The sequence below is a fragment of the Macaca thibetana genome, chromosome 3 (assembly GCF_024542745.1).
Source record: "Macaca thibetana thibetana isolate TM-01 chromosome 3, ASM2454274v1, whole genome shotgun sequence".
NCBI classification, from domain to species: Eukaryota; Metazoa; Chordata; class Mammalia; order Primates; family Cercopithecidae; genus Macaca; species Macaca thibetana.
Window position 1 is genome coordinate 133,778,739 of NC_065580.1, and position 5,483 is coordinate 133,784,221.

Below are 5,483 nucleotides of genomic sequence, written 5' to 3' on the forward strand. Positions count from 1 at the left end.
TCCCAGCTACTTGGGAGGCTGAGACATGAGAATCACTGGACCCTGGGAGGTGGAGGCTGAAGTAAGCCGAGATTACACCACTGCACTCCAGCCTGGGTGACAGAGCGAGAAACTCTGTCTCAAAAAACAAAAAACACCCAATTATCTTAATGTAGTGGGTGTAAGATGCTCCCACACTGTGCTAGTGAGTATTTATTTGATCACAGCAAAGTTGAACATTTTTTCACATGCTTGTTTACTAATAGCATCTCTTTTTTTCATGAATTGCCTTCTCAAGTTCTTTGCCAGTTTACATATTGGAGACTTATTTATTTATTTTGTATCAACATGCATAAGTTCTTTTTTTTTTTTTTGAGATGGAGTCTCATTCTTGTTGCCTGGACTAGGGTGGAATGGCGTGATCTTGGCTCACTGCAACCTCTGCCTTCCGAGTTCGAGCAATTCTCCTGCCTCTCAGCCTCCCAAGTAGCTGGGATTACAGATGCCCCCACAACACCCAGCTAATATTTTTAGTATTTTAAGTAGAGATGGGGTTTCACCATGTTGGCCAGGCTGGTCTCCAACTCCAGACCTCAGGTGATCCACCTACCTCAGCGTCCCAAAATGCTGGGATTACAGGAGTGAGCCACCGTGCCCGGCCCAACATATGTAAATTCTTTATGTAACACAGAACTTTTTGTTATATTTTCTGTGAACATTTGCTCCAGATAGTTTCCCTTTAATTTTAGCTTTGGAAGTTTTGTCAAGTGGTTGTTTACTGATAACATACAAACCATCCATCCTCTGTGATTTCTTTCAATTTAACTTGTAAAGTTATCACCCTTTGTGCTTACGTTAGCAGCACATATACTGAAGTTGAGACACTACAGTGGAGATCTGCATGGCCCTTGCATCAGGATGACAGATTTATAAAGTCCATTTTTTTTTAGTATAAGAATATAGGCCAGGCTCAGTGGCTCACACCTGTAATCCCAGCACTTTAGGATGCCAAGGCTGGTGGGTCACCTGAAGTCAGCAGTTTGAGACCAGCCTGACCAACATCATGAAACTCCGTCTCTACTAAAAATACAAAAATTAGCTGGGCGTGGTGGCGAGCACCTCTAATCCCAGCTGCTCAGGAGGCTGAGGTGAGAGAATCGCTTGAACCTGGGAGGCAGAAGTTGCAGTGAGCCAAGATCGTGCCATTGCACTCCAGCCCGGGCAACAAGAGAGAAATTCCGTTTAAAAAAAAAAAATTAGATCTCAGGGAAGCTGTTACAACACCCTCCTCCCCATAAAAAACTTATCAGCCCTGTGAAGATAGCAGTATAGTAAAACAAGTTCCTTTTTAGAGGTGAGAATTTTCTTCAAGCTTTTCCTATCCATATTCATTATCACGTGCCTATAATTTTCTTTTTGTATGTTTTATCTTTATCAGAGTTTGAGAAGAAGTTCATGCTTGCCGGATAGACATAAAGGAACTCATCTCTTTTTGCATATATATACACACACACACACACACACACACACACACATACACATATATATATATACACATATATACATATTTTTTTTAAGACAGGATCTCACTCTGTTACCCAGGCTGGAGTGCAGTGGTGCGAACACAGCTCATGCAGCCTCAATCTTTCAGGCTCAAGTGATCCTCCTATCTCAGCCTTCCAAGTATCTGAGACTACAGGCACATATGCCCTACGCCGGTTAATTTTTGTGTTTTTAGTAGAGACAGGATTTTGCCACGTTGCCCAGGCTGGTCTCAAATGCCTGAGTTCAAGCAATCCGCCTACCTGGGCCTCCCAAAGTGCTAGGATTATAGGTATGAGCCACCACACCAGGCCCACTCTGTATGTTTTATACAACATGAAAATTATCTGTTTCTTAAACATATAAAAATTGCCCTGGTGGAAATAATGAGACCAACTGCAGTTTGGGGACTGTTATTGGATGATTTTCTCAATTTTTTTCTCAGTTGTTATTCTGTTTGGATTTATACTTGGATTATTTTTAGTAATCTATATCTTTCTAGAAATTTTTCATTGAGGATTTCAGTTTATTAGTCTAGAAGAATGCATAACATTCTCTCTGGATTTGAGGGAAAATCTATTTTCTATAAATTGTCCTATCTCCTTTCTCATTTCTAATTAAAAATATTCCCCTAATTAAATTTGTCAGAGGTTTATTTATTTTAGTCATCTTATCAAAAAAACAGCTTTTGAACTCATCTATCATTTTACTGCTTTATGTTGTACAATGTGTTTATTTCAGCTTTTATCTTTATTTACCACCTCTTTTAAAATTGCTTTTCTGCTTAACTTTTAAACGACAGGCTTTGTTAATATCAGCTTGGGTAATCCCAGCCTGAATAAGATTCTGATGCCTGACACAGTGGTGGGGGGAGAAGCTGATGGATTATCAATGTATGTTTATCAATCAGGCACTAGTGAGGACAACAACAGGCCCCACACCAGCTAGTTCAATAGAAGAAATTCAAATACAGAGAACTAGTCATCAGATATTGGAAGAGCTGAAAGTCAAATGGGCTAGTGAGTCATTGCAGAGATGAGCAACAGCAGCAAGCTGTGACTCCCCACCCACACGCAGCTGGAGGGACGGAAGACAGAGGGAATGTCACCAGATGCCAGGAGTTGGGATACATGCTGAGACCCAGCACACCTCTCATGAGGCACCCCAGAAGGGATAGATGGGGCAAGGGCTGGAGAAGAAAAGGGGTGGGGGAGGACAAACTTTTACTACTCCTTTCCCTGCAATCTCCTGCCAGTGCTACTCTTTGGTGGAAATTCACCAGAAGCCAGTTGGTCAAGGAGCCTGAGAAATGTAATTTCCATGGGCCAGGCCTCTGTGATAGGAGCAGAACCAGGAAAAGCAGGCAGCCCATGGGCCTGAGAATAGATAATGACTAGCAGGCACTTTGCAATTAAATGCAGGTTAGGTCAGAAAGGCTTGTGATGCTACACTGTCTTAGTCTGTTTGTGCCGCTGTAACAGAATACAACAGATTGGGTAATTTATAAAGAGCAGAAATTTATTTCTCACAGCTCTGGAGGCTGGGAAGTCCAAGATGAATGTGCTGGCATCTGGTGTGGGCCTTCTTGCTGTGTTCACACAAGACAGAAACCAGAAAGGCAAGAGAGAGCAGACCCACTCCTGCAAGCCCTTTTTGCAGTGGCATTAATCCATTTACAAGTGCAGATCCTTCATGACCTAAATGCCTCCCAAAGGGCCCCACTTCCCAACACTGCTGCATTGGGGATGAAGTTTCCAACACATGAATTTTGGAGGAGACACATCAAAACCATAGCATTCACAGATGACAGAGCTAGCACCAGGATGCTGTAAACATCTTCGCTAAGTCCTGCTGGGTCCTAGCTTCTGGATTCCTTCCTTATTCTCCCTTTTCTCTTCTTCTTTGCAACTGCTAAGCTAAGCCATTTAAAAGAGGTAAGTCAGGATTTTGTGCCTGTTCTTCCCCCAGTCAGCTCTGTTTCCTTTGGCCATCATATCCAAAGCCTTGATTTTAACCTGACCCTCTGCTCAGGGATGCCCAGGTCTTTATCTCTAGTCTTGGCTTCTTTCCTTGGCTCTGGCCCTGTATTTCTAATTGCTTGCTGGATGTCAGTGATGCCTCAAAATTATTGCAAATTGAATTTCTGATATTCTCTTCTCCCCAAATCTGTTTTGTTTCCTCCATTCTTTTCTCAGTTGATAGAATCCCCTCCATCCAGGCATGAGGGCTGGCTAAGAATGGAGCAAGCCTTAACCCTTCCCTCTTTCTTACGTTCTGTATAGGCGTTCACAGAGATACCTAATTATATGCTCTATGATGTCCATGTATTTCTTTTATTTTTTTAAAGATAGGGTCTCACTCTGTTGCCCAGTCTGTGCAGTGGTGCAATCATAGCTCATTGCAGTCTTGAACTCCTGGGCTCAAGTTGTCCTCCTACCTCAGCCTCCCCAGTAGCTGGGACTACAGGCACACATCACCATGCCTAGTTAATACATACATATTTTTTGAGATGGAGTCTTACTCTGTCGTCCAGGCTGGAGTACAGTGGCATGATCTCAGCTCACTGCAACCTCTGCCTCCCGGGCTTAAGTGATTCTCCTGCCTCAGCCTCTTGAGTTGTGGGGATTACAAGTGTGTGCCACCATACCTGGCTAATTTTTGTATTTTTAGTAGAGACAGGGTTTGACCATGTTGGCCAGGCTGGTCTTGAACTTCTGGCCTCAAGCAATCCACCCACCTCAGCCTCCCAAAGTGCTGGTATTACAGGTGTGAGCCACTGTGCTGACCCTCAATTAATTTTTTAAATTATTTATAGAGATATAGTCTTGTTGTGTTGCCCAGGCCAGTGTCAATCTCCTAACCTCAAGCAATCCTACCACTGTTGCATCCCAAAGTGCTGGGATTACAGGCATGAGCCACTGTGCCTGGCCTGTTTCTTCTTATTTCTACTGCACCTGCACCAGCTCTGACCTCATTATTTCTCCTCTGGTCTCTAACAGCAACCTCCAAGCCAGTCTCCTTTCCTCCACAGCAATCATTTTGGAAATACAAGTTGGGTCAAGTTATTCAAGGCCACAAATTCCAAAGGTCCCCTAAGTGTTCAGGATTTGCTGCAGCCTCTGCACTCTTCCCACCTCATCTTTTGTTATTTTCTACACTGCTGTCTGACCCAACCCTGCCAGACTACCTTTGCTCCCCTGAGAAGGCCAGGTTCTTTCATTTTCCTGAACCCAGGCACTTGCTGCTTTCTCCCAGGTCCTGTAAGGCAGAGTTCTCATGGTGGGATCCCTGGACCAGCATCAGCAACAACATCACGTGGGAACCTGTTAGAAAGGCATATTCTCGAGTCCTACCCAGACCTACTGAATCAGAACTTTTGGCCTGGGGCTTGGGAATCTGTGTTTTAAAAAGCCCTCTAGGAGATTTAAATTCAAGGGAAGGTTGAGAGCCACTATTACAAGGTACCTCCTCTTACACCTTGAATTCTGCTCAATTACAGATGTGAGCTGTGCGTATCCATTCCTGTTATCCCTGGGTGGAGTTACTTGCCTCCTCCTGGATTTTCCCCCAGCACTTTGCCAATATCTCTACTAGAGCTGTTAAAAACCAATTGGCAGGGCGAGGTGGCTAACGGCTGTAACCCCAACACTATTGGGAGGCTGAGGTGGGATTATGACTTGAGGCCAGGAGTTCAAGACCAGCCTGAACAACATAGTGAGAACCTGTCTCTACAAAAATAAAAAATAAAAATTAGCTGGACACGATAGCACGTATCTGTAGTCCCAACTACTTGGGAGGCTATGGTGGGAGGATCTCTTGAGCCCAGGAATTACAGGCTTCAGTGAGCTATAATTGTGCCACTGCATTCCAGCCTGGGTGACAGAATGAGACCCCATCTCTAAAAACAGAACAAACCAGTCTGTGTATTAAAATAGACATTGAGTTCTTCAAAAGAAAAGGCT

The 5,483-nt window shown here is 43.8% G+C and overlaps 1 pseudogene; it reads left to right on the forward strand.

Annotated features, from left to right (window-relative positions):
• The first annotated feature begins 825 nt into the window (after positions 1-825).
• Positions 826-925, forward strand: LOC126951785 (uncharacterized; annotated as a pseudogene).
• The last annotated feature ends 4,558 nt before the right edge of the window (positions 926-5,483 follow it).